The sequence below is a fragment of the Globicephala melas genome, unplaced genomic scaffold, assembly GCF_963455315.2.
Source record: "Globicephala melas unplaced genomic scaffold, mGloMel1.2 SCAFFOLD_85, whole genome shotgun sequence".
In the NCBI taxonomy this organism is placed as follows: Eukaryota; Metazoa; Chordata; class Mammalia; order Artiodactyla; family Delphinidae; genus Globicephala; species Globicephala melas.
The window spans coordinates 64,863-75,933 of record NW_027207260.1 but is presented as its reverse complement, the minus strand read 5'-3'; the positions used below and the strand labels follow the sequence as shown (position 1 = coordinate 75,933).

At 41.6% G+C, this 11,071-nt stretch overlaps 1 long non-coding RNA gene across 1 annotated transcript in view; it reads left to right on the top strand.

Moving 5' to 3' along the window:
* Positions 1 to 1,671: 1,671 nt before the first annotated feature.
* LOC115850870 (uncharacterized) overlaps positions 1,672 to 11,071 on the top strand; it is a 53,956-nt gene continuing 44,556 nt past the window's right edge. Inside the window, exons 1-3 of the long non-coding RNA XR_009561495.2 lie at positions 1,672 to 1,828; positions 6,315 to 6,396; positions 8,359 to 8,449. This is a non-coding gene — a long non-coding RNA (uncharacterized lncRNA). The remainder of the gene's footprint in view (positions 1,829 to 6,314; positions 6,397 to 8,358; positions 8,450 to 11,071) is intronic.

The window sequence follows — 11,071 nt, the reverse complement described above, 5'->3', positions numbered from 1 at the left end:
AATTCTCATCTGCCTGCCGGTGGGCCAGAGCTGAGCAAGTCCTTTCTCTCCTCTGTATGCACACTGAATTGGTTAGTAAGTGACATGTCAGAGGACAGGAATCATATTCAGTGGATCTTTCAAATCCAGGAGTTTGAGGCTAATGAAATTAGTGTGTGGCCAGGGCTCTGCCAACTAGAATTAAGTCACTGCAGCCACCCTGCAATGCATTTTCAGCCTGAAGGGAGCATCAGGGAGGAATTTCGGGAGATTTGTTTCTGAGCCTGTACAAAATAATACTCTCCTAATGCTAAGAAAGATTAAATGTAAATTAATATTGACTACGAGTAACATATTTAAAAAATAATCGCCGAGTGGGGGATGGCTTAAAGTGGGATTATATAATATGGTGTGCAAAGAATAAATCTCCTCTGACCACTGTTTCATGGGCTATAAGTAAGATCTATTACAATGGAAAGTAATGGGAACGTTTTTATTCAAGGCTTCTCTGCTATTGACTTGAGAGCAAACACTCTGAGAGTATAATTTACTCTTACTATGTGCTGACTCTGAATGAACAATATTTCATGTGCAGTGACATGGTCTAAGCTATAGACTTGGAATTGAATGGCATCTGTTTCAATTGTTTTGTTCTCTCAAGAGCAACTAGATAGAAAAAAGTGGTCAATTTGACCCTTGTGGGAGCGTGTTGCAAATCTAAACTTGTGTCCCTCATACCATAAATGAAATACATTTGTAAATTTGTGTTTTCCTTCTGTTCATTGATGCTTGAGTATAATCTCAAACTTTGGCAGCAACATTTTATACATAAGTACTTGGTTTTCTTCCTTTCTTCTTTCTCTTTCTCCTCTCTCTCTCTCTCTGTCTCTCTCTTTCTCCATCTTATGTAATTGGATAGAACTGGGCACCTAGGATGATATGGTGTTACTATAGTGGGATTTAAAAAAAAAAAAAGAACTCTAACTTACCCTTTTAAAAATTTCATAAATACAGGTGTCAGTGCCATTTGGAATAGTCTCTATAACAATTTCTGTCTCCACATTTACTGTGTGTTTCAGCAAATTTACCTAACAGATGGTGAGTGGGCAATTTTTAAAGGGGCATTTTTTAAAAGAGCGGAGAGGGAAGGAATAGAGACAGGCACATACTATATTTGAAGTTACCTCCACGTGTATTTTATGTATGCATACCCATACAATTAAGTCTTTGGATGTTTTACCTTCAAGAATAATTGAGATAATGGATTACTTGAATATCATAAACATTTAGGGTTTAACAGATTTGTTACATATAGACGTTGTATCATGGATTTAAAAGACCATAGCAAGCGGGCAGCGGCGGGCGGAGCGACCGAGGGGCGGCGCGGGCTGGGCGGCTGGTACGGGGGTCCGTGCTTCCTCGCGGTAGAGGGCTGGCGTTCGCCGGGGACGTCGGGTCGCTCCGCGTTGCCAGGTTACCGAGCGTGTGCCCTGCGCCCGCTCTTCCGCCCGGGCCGCCCTCGGCGCCGCCTGAGCCGCGGTGCGGGCTGCGCGGGGCGCCGGTTCCGCGGAAGCCTGGGTCGGGCGCTGCGTGCGGGACTCTCGTCGCTCGTGGACGGGGCGCGAGCGCGCGGGGGACGTCGGGCGCCGACCTGGGCCTCCCCGGCGCTCCGGCTCCGCTCAGGGCGCCCGCTCAGGGGCCTCCGGCGCGAGGCCCCCTTCGTGGTCAAGATGGCGGCGCCCAGGCGGGCCGCGCCGAGGTGAGCTGGAGCCGGGCCCGGAGAGGGGTCAGTCAGCCACGCCCAGGACTTGGACCCCGGGGTCGTCTCCCGTTTCCCGGGGAGCGGCGGGTGAGTGGGTGCGGCCGCGCGTAGGTTCCTCTCGTGGGGTGGTCAGCTCTCCGTGCGTTCGCAGACTTCTGTTGTCTGATAGTCAGATCTGGGGTGGCCCAGGTTGGAGGCGAGGGTGCTTGATTGGGGAAACCTGAGGGGTTTAAGGACTCTGTTGGGATCGTTTCAGACCCCAGCAAGAAGCTGAGCAAGTTTTCTCCTCTCTTCCCGGCTAAGTTTTCTCCCTTCTCTGAAGACGCCAGCTTTTCTGAATCACCTTGTTCCCCGGAGGGATACAGTTGGTGGTTCTGACCGTGGAACGTAGGACCCGGCGCGGGGAAGCCTGAGCTGGTTCTAGTTACTTTGTTTGCAAAGCACTTGTCTTGTCTTTGGAATCTTTGTGTATGTAACCAACGTTGGGAAGAGCCAGCGTTTTCTCCTCCAAAACACTGCGAGGGGTAACTTTATACGTAAGAAACAAGTGGGCGTTCACATCCATCTCTTTTCCAACCACTGAGTTTTGGTTGTGTTTCCTTTCTTTAAGTTTGTCTCGTTCTGAAGTGATAACAAAAGCAAAACAAAACAAAAAAAAGACCATAGCCAATTACACAAAGTATACTCTAGTCTCAGTCCTGCCATTAATTAGCTTAAGTCATTTAATTTTTCTAGTCCTCATTTTTCTCATGTGATGTTTTTTCTTTGAAAAAGTATAGTTTCTGGAAGTGTCTAATCTCTGTGTCATAGTTCAGCTTGGAGAAAACCTGTTCTTATCCAAACTCCATGACATTGTATTTCCAGCTCCAACTTTGGACTTTGAGTGAGTTGGGGGCAACTTTTTAAGGATATTTTCACACAGCTTTTTTAGTTAATATCAGTCTAGCTGACTTGTCATACTCAGACTTTCTCCCATATTCTTTTACCAGTGTGTTCCTTAGTCATATATGTAAAGACTGTTGTGGGAAAAATGACCTCCTGGGTCAGCTTACTGCATGGTCATCGACACAGGGCAGGGAGTAAGATTCTGTGGATTTTACAGAAGCAGATACAGGTTTCATTAACCATGCCCTCTCCCCTTTCATCTTACAAAAACAGCAGGCTTTTCTTGGAGAACTGCCAGATAATCCATCCTGCCTCCTCACGGGCCCCGGGGATGAGTCGCCCAGGGACTGAACTCCAGTAAAGCAGGTGATTGGCTCATGGGTAGGCATCTGACCTCGGCTAAGTCTATCAGACTCCTCCCCAGGACTTTTGTCTCAGAGCAAAATGGAAGAATTGTCTTTTCTCTCTGGAATTTCTAAGCTGGGGAGATATGACTCTGGGACTCCCAGTGACCATCCAGCACAAGGAGAGACTTTCTGTAAAATAAAGTCTTGCAGAGGTAAGCAGGGCTGAGCGATGGAGAGAGAGCTGGAACCCTGCTGATACTCTGGAACTTCCAGATCCAACTGTATCTGGCTGCATCCCTGAATTTCTAGTACTTGTTTGTTGAGGTTGTTGTTGTTTGGTTTTTGTTTTTAAATTTCCTTTGACTATTTTGAATTTGTTTTCAGCCATGTGCATTTGAAAGCATCATAGCTAAAAGAGCTAATTTCCTACATTAATGTCAGGTTTGCTGACTGGCATTCCTTAAGTGAAGAATCATATCCGCTATTTTCTTTAAATAAAATCCTTCTAGCTCAGGTTTGAGATATTCAAAACTCTGCCTCCTACCCCCCTCTTTTCCAACATTTACCATATCACCTTGAAGAACTTGTGACCACATCTTTCCCATCTAGACGCAGTTGAGAGAGAGAGCAAAGACTTCTGATATAAACTGCAACCTATACGCCTCCTACCTGGAAGCTTTAGAACATACTTGATTCTTGTCATTAAAGCAAATCTCTTGTTGTTGTCTCCAGGGTACAGAAGCATTTTCATGGCATAATGGAGTACAAAGTACATTAAGCCTAACTCTACTTCTCATCCTCTTTTACTTTAAATAGGCAGAAAAGAACAATCTCAAACACATTTTCCCAACAAATAAAATACATATACGATTATGTTTAGAAGACGTTTATGCAACATATAGTTAGACTGATGAATTAATGGACCTTTCGCCAATTGGCACAGTAAATATATATGTTCAATGTGCTCAATTAAAAAGAAGAAAATAACATATTTTTACAGGTTAATTATCTGAGAAGAGTATTGTGCCAGCACACTTGATACTACAGTATTTCATGCTTGACAGGTAATCTTCTTTCAATTATATTTACTGCTAAATGTTTCTTGGATCAAGCTATTAAATTATAAGGTCAAAAGTAAAATGATATGAAATTACAATGATAAAGGGACACATATCCCACTTTATGAGAATAGAAGTTCTAATTTCTTTTCAGTACTACTAGTAGTGACCACAGTACTAATTTGAGCCCTTACTATGAGCCACTGTGCCCATATACATTTAGTTCTTACAGTAGTTCTGCAAAGGGCATATAATAATCCACACTGTAAAGCTGAAGAGTGATTCTCATAGCTGAAAGTCACATAGCTGGTGAGTGGCAAAGTCTAGATTCAAACTTAGAGTCGTCTGACAATGCCCAGGTTGTTGACCACTATGTACACTGCTCAATTGTTGCACCAATAAAGAAGTGCTTGAAATAATTATTTGCCTACCCTGAAACTGCAGTGATTTAAAGACATCAAAGTTGCCAGTTGCTTAACCACATCTACTTACAGTAAGAAATTACATTTTATTTCATTTCTAAAACAAGATTAGTTCTGCAGGCCCATCGAAACTTGAGCACACAAATCCTACCTCCAAATGAAAGATGCTTGTTTTCCATTATTCAACAGATGGCCCTGTACAGAGGCAATAAATATATAGTAGAATTTTCATTCAAATAAATGAGAAGAGAGGTTTCTTCTTGTCCTGATTCAGTGCCCATCATTATGGATTATGATGGCTCTTCCCAAACTTTACTTCATTCACTCCACTCTTTCTACAAAACTCCAGTAATGGAATCCATCATTCAGATAGATGTGCAAAGCGAAAGGACTGTATTAATACAGTTGCTGAAAGTCAAGTTGATAGAGCACAGGAAATACATCCTAATAAATGCAACATTAATGTTTGTGTGGGCCTTGGAGTGAGGGGTAGAAGAATTTTCAGTTTAATGGAATATTTTGCCTCTTGCTATGAAAGTGTGGCTTAATAGTCTTGTAATTGGTCATTTACAGAATCCTCCATCTCTGGGTTTCATGCTTTCTTTACTCTGCAGCTGTTGATTCCTTCTCTTGTTCTGGATGGAAGATAGCAACGAAGCCACTTCAAAGGGCTCAGCCTGCCTTTTTGTGTTATTGTTTAGATGAAGATATTTCCATTTATTAAAGCACACTATTTAAACATTTTTATCATGTTTCAAACTTGACTGTGTCCTGAAGGTATGAGCACAGGCAGACATAATGGGGGATGTTTTCCAGGAGAGAACATACCCTTATCAAAGGAATTATCAGAATTTTCATGTATGGATTGAGAATCAAATTCTGGAGTTAGACCTGAATTTAAATTCATACTCGCAACTTATTACCAGTCTCATCTTGATCAAACGGTTACCACACTTCTCATCAATTTCCTTATCTTTGAAAGCGGAATAAGAGAAGTATGCCTGGTGGAGTTACACATCAAGCTCATCTGATAGAATATTCATAAGGATTTTGCACAAAATATACATGGAAATATTTTAGCACCGAGTTTAGCATGCGATTCATCTTCAATACATTTAAGAGCTATTATTTTATTATTATTATGCTATCATTAAATATCACTATTACTTAAATGTCATTATTGCTAACATTGCTGTAAAACTACCGGAAGAACCCATGATGAATTCCCCTCTTCTGTTTCCTTTGTTTAAATGGAAAATATATATATAAATCTAGACAGAGAACACTTTAGTGATCCTATTCAGTGGAGTGAGAATTTCCATGGCACTGATTAAAACAAATCCTGAATTGCATGGACTTAAGATAGCAGGGAGGGGCTTCCCTGGTGGCGCAGTGGTTGAGAGTTCGTGACCCGATCCGGGAAGATCCCACATGCCACGGAGCGGCTGGGCCTGTGAGCCATGGCTGCTGAGCCTGTGCGTCCGGAGCCTGTGCTCCGCAACGGGAGAGGCTGCAACAGTGAGAAGCCCGCGTACCGCAAAGAAGAAAAAAAAAAAAAAAGATAGAGAGGCTAAGAGATTTGAAGTTCGACACCCCCAAGTGTGAATTCTACTGTGACCCTCTTCTAGCTCTAGAACCTTGAGGAAGTTACTTAAACTTTCTGAGCTTTACTACTAGTTTCCTCATCTGTATCTTTTTCAGGACTATTTATCAAGCATCTTCCTGTTCTCTATGCTTGGACGTATCAATGAATAAATCAGACAAGAGCCTTTGCCTGCGTGCTCCTTCTTGCATGCTTTCTCCCTCCTTACACTCTCATGTGGAAACAGATGTTATAAATAAATTCTATGCTTTGTCACAGGTTGATGGGCGCTACGGGATAAGGAAAAGGATGTGAAGCTCACTGAAGAGGCTTGGGTTGGGAGTGCTGGAGGAGTGTACAGGTAGGTTCTGATTTTAAATAGGGTAGTCAGGGTGGATTTTATAAGTTGACATTTGAGCAAAGACTTGAAGTGAGGGAGTTGTCAGAATGTATGATGGGGAGACCACTCCCTGGGAGCAAGAATAACCAGTCCCAAAACTCTAAGGCAGAAATATGCCGGGCAGCTTGGAGGAATATCAAGGAGGCCACCCTGGCTGACTTAGTCAGTGGGAAGGAAGAGACAGCAGGAGGGCTGGAGGTCGGATATGTGATGGGATGGATTGGGTAAGTCCTGGGAGGCCATCACATGCATTGTGTCTTTTACTCTAAATGTAGGCAGCCAGGGGCAGGATTTTAGCCGAGGTGTGGCATGAACTGTCTCTTGTTTGAAAAACATAACTCTATCTGTGGTCTTGAGGATGTGGGGAGAGAGTGGAGTCAGGGAGAATCTCGGGAGGTGACTACAGGATCCTCGAGGTCTATGTTGGTGGCCTGCACCAGGCTGCTAGCGGCTGGTAATTCTCAGAAGTGGCACATTGGGAAGGTTGTGACAGCATTTCGTGGTAGATTGAATGCAAGAATGGAAAGGAAGAGGGGGTCAAGGGTGAATTTGAGATGTAGGGCCTGGGGAACTGGAAAGGTGTGGTTACTGTCACCTAAGATGGAAAAAGTTTGGGGTAGAGCATGTTTGGGGGATTAAAGACCAGTTTTGGAGGTATAAGATTTGAGATGTTTTCGTGACGTCCAAGTAGAGATGCTGAGTACACAGTTGGATACACAAGTCTGCAGTTCTGAAGAAAGGTCTAAACTAGAGATACACTTTAATACAATGGAGATATTAAGAATAATTACATGGAAGCACTATTTTAAAGGTAAAATGAAGTAATGCAATTAGCACTCTGTCTTCCCAAAACATTTAATAACTGTTAGCTAAAATAATTACCTGAAATGAAAAAATACCTATAGTTTGTTTTGTTGTTTGCAGTAAAAGTGAATAAAATGTCACAATTATTTTAATAGTATTTGTGACACAGTAGTTTTAGTTAAGACACCATGACTACAAACATTTACACTAAACCTTTCAGTCTCCTGCTTTTCACTCTGATAGGGTACTTGGAACCGTATTTTGTAAGGTTTAAGTTAGTTGTCATAGGGTACCTCTTTAATTAGAAGTAATTCTGAACTGCCTAGTTCCATGCAGTTTTATATACATATATGTATAATTATTATTTTATGATTTATCAAACTCAGTTGAAAATTTGCATCACTGATATACATTAGAATTTAAGCATTTACCCAGGTACTCAAGGAAAAAAATGTACTTGTCTTGTAATTTCCATAGGGGTACTTACTTTCACATCTTCCCTTCACTTTGCAATTGCAAACATGGCAGGGGAAATATTATCTTACTGGTCTTTGAGTTCCCCTTAGCTATCTGCAAGTCCTTAAACAGCCTTTGTGGCTTAACCAAAATTCTCTTCCATCTTCATTCCGCTAACAGATATTGGTCTAAGCATGTACTTATACTAAAAAATGCATGACCACGTTGTCTCTACACATCTATAATTTTATGTTAACACTATCATTATGTAAGCTATACTTCAATTGTAATTATAACAGATTTTATGTCAACACACATCCATTTCTAGTGTTCATCTGGTGTTCAAGGGGAGAGCAGCATGTCGTAAATTTTATCAAAATATAACATCTGAAGAATAGAACAGAGGGTAATTGTGTAATTCTGTATTCACTCTAATTAAGTTCAGTGGAGTTGGCATAATAGAATTAAGATGAAAAAAAAAAGACATCGAGGTACCATGACTCCCTCTCCTAACACACCCTTTTCGTATCCGAGAGCAGAGACTCAGTACCTTTCTGTACAGAAATGGAGACAGGAAGAGGCCAGAGGATGAATGACAGGCACGAATGAGGTGGAACTTTGAAGAGCAACATGGAAATGAAATACTTCTTTTGTATTTGGTAGGTGGGGAAAATGTACCAGCGTGTATGCCTACTGGGACCACGTTTTCCAGAACAGTTAAGCCCAGTGTCAACTGTGCTGTCCCACCTTCCTCGTAAGTAGGAACATACTGTTACTTGAATCTTTGCTTCCTGTTTCTTGATAGCTGGTTGAGAAGATTATCACAGGAACTGCATCTTGTTAGCAAATACATTGTTTTGAAATGTTTGACACTCACTGAAGAGTGGCAACTCCAAGCTTGCTCTCTCTTGATCTTGGACTATTTAAGTCTGGAGTGTAGGAGTGGGTTATGGGGAAAGACCATTGGAATTCTTATGTCTTCAGCATAATGGTTATAGCATAATGGTTAGGAGTGTAGGTGCTGGTTCAAATCTCTGCTTTCCACTTGCTAACCATATGAGCTTGGGCAATTTACCTGATTACCTGAACCTCAATACTCTTGCCTATAAAATGATGTTAATAATATTTCATCCCCATAGACTTGTTTTCAATGTTAAAATGAAGTCACTTACACCAAGCACTTAATACAATGCCTAGAGCATAGTGAAGTCTATTATTATTACTATTACTACTACTACTACTATTATTATTATTACTGTCACGATGCCAGGTGCTATTTTTCCTATGCCTTATTCCATTATCTTCTGCCCTGTCCCCCCATTTCTGTCTTGTTTCTGTACAAGGGTAGGTTTGTCACAGAGCATTTTCTTTCCCTAGCGTCTGACTCTTAGTCATCAAGGTGACTGGTCCACGACCCGGCATTCATTGCTGCTCGTTGAAGCAACCCATTTTGAGAAGGGGAGTTGGATATTGATACCAAGTTGGGTCAAGGAGAGAGAATTTTCTCTCTTCTGCACTCAGAGAGCTAAGTGAAATATTCAGGCCTCAGAAGGAGAATCAGGCAAAGGGCAACATGCTTAATTTCATACCTTAGTGATTAAGAACAAGTCAGACAAGGCTGGATTTGAATTCAATTCCGTCATGTACTGACAAGGGGATCTTAGGTGCTTTTGTAACCCGTCTGAGGCTCAGTCAACATCTGAAAGAGACGAATAACATTATCAGGACCTAGCGTATAGCCTCGTAATAAGTGAGTAAATCCTTTTAAAACGTTCAGCACGTTGTTTGGCATATAAACACGTAATAAAATTTAGCTTCTTTGACTACTCCCGCTGCTAATATTATTAAGTAGCTGAGCAGATCCGAGGCCCATTTTTTTCTTAGATTGCACATAATCATTTGGACAACCAGCTCACATTGATCAACCGTTGCTTATATATAAACCCCCATGAACCCAAAGGTGCTTTAACTCTCTCCCAGTCAGAGCCCGTTCTGGGGGCAGAAGCAACACCGGCACTACCCCCGTCATCTTTGCCTTTATTGTCACTACACTCGCCTGCCGTACTGCGCACTTTCTGTTTGCCAGGCACCAAACTTAGCCCTGCGTATGCACTGTATCATATAGTTCTCACACTCAGGTGGGAGACATTATCATCGTCCCCAATTTTCAGATAAAGACGCCGAGGTGTTGGAAAGGTAAGAAACTTGACCCACAGCAAGAGATGGAGCCGGAGTATTCAAACCCTTCTCTCTGACCTCAAGAACCCTTAAATATTAGCATACTACTACATCCTGGTAAGAAAATCTGCTTCCAGCCACTCTGGTGAGAGTAGAAATGATTCTCAGTCCCCACATTCCTCTATTGCCCATGCCACCCTAGCCTCAGGACTAGGGGGGAAAGGAAGTGATCTCTTCAAAGAGCAGCCAAAGGGAACCTACTCCCTTCTGCCTTTTCGTAATCAACTAACCAATATTTTATTTCCTTCTTAAGAGTCCCCACGTGTTCCTTTTAGTACTTAGCTTGGCCTTTTAGAATTCTGACATTCTGTACATGACTCATCCACTGTATTTCTTGTTAATTTATTGAGGTCAAGTATAGGGTCTTACTCATCCTGAAGTCCAGTTATCCCCTGTCACATCTAACTCTGTTCTTTTCTTCTTGTAGGACATCTGCAGATATTTATTTGACTTTTGTTGAATTGTTCTCATCAATAGTACATTAAAAGTTATACAGAAAGTGCTTTCTTATAAGGAAAACCATCGAAATAGATTTCTAGCTCTTTACTTTTTATAGCACTATTGTAGAGATTATAGATCTCCAGGTAATATTTTTTAGATTGAGTTCTTCATATCATCTTATTATTTTTTTTTTAACATCTTTATTGGGGTATAATTGCTTTACAATGGTGTGTTAGTTTCTGCTTTATAACAAAGTGAATCAGTTATACATATACATATGTTCCTATATCTCTTCCCTCTTGCGTCTCCCTCCCTCCCACCCTCCCTATCCCACCCCTCCAGGCTGTCACAAAGCACCAAGCCAATATCCCTGTGCCATGCGGCTGCTTCCAACTAGCTATCTACCTTACTACGTTTGTTAGTGTGTATATGTCCATGACTCTCTCTCGCCCTGTCACAGCTCACCCTTCCCCCTCCCCATAACCTCAAGTCCGTTCTCTAGGAGGTCTGCGTCTTTATTCCTGCCTTACCCCTAGGTTCTTCATGACATTTTTTTTTTCTTAAATTCCATATATATGTGTTAGCATATGGTATTTGTCTTTTTCTTTTTGACTTACTTCACTCTGTATGACAGACTCTAGGTCTATCCACCTCAATACAAATAGCTCAATTTCGTTTCTTTTTATGGCTGAGTAAT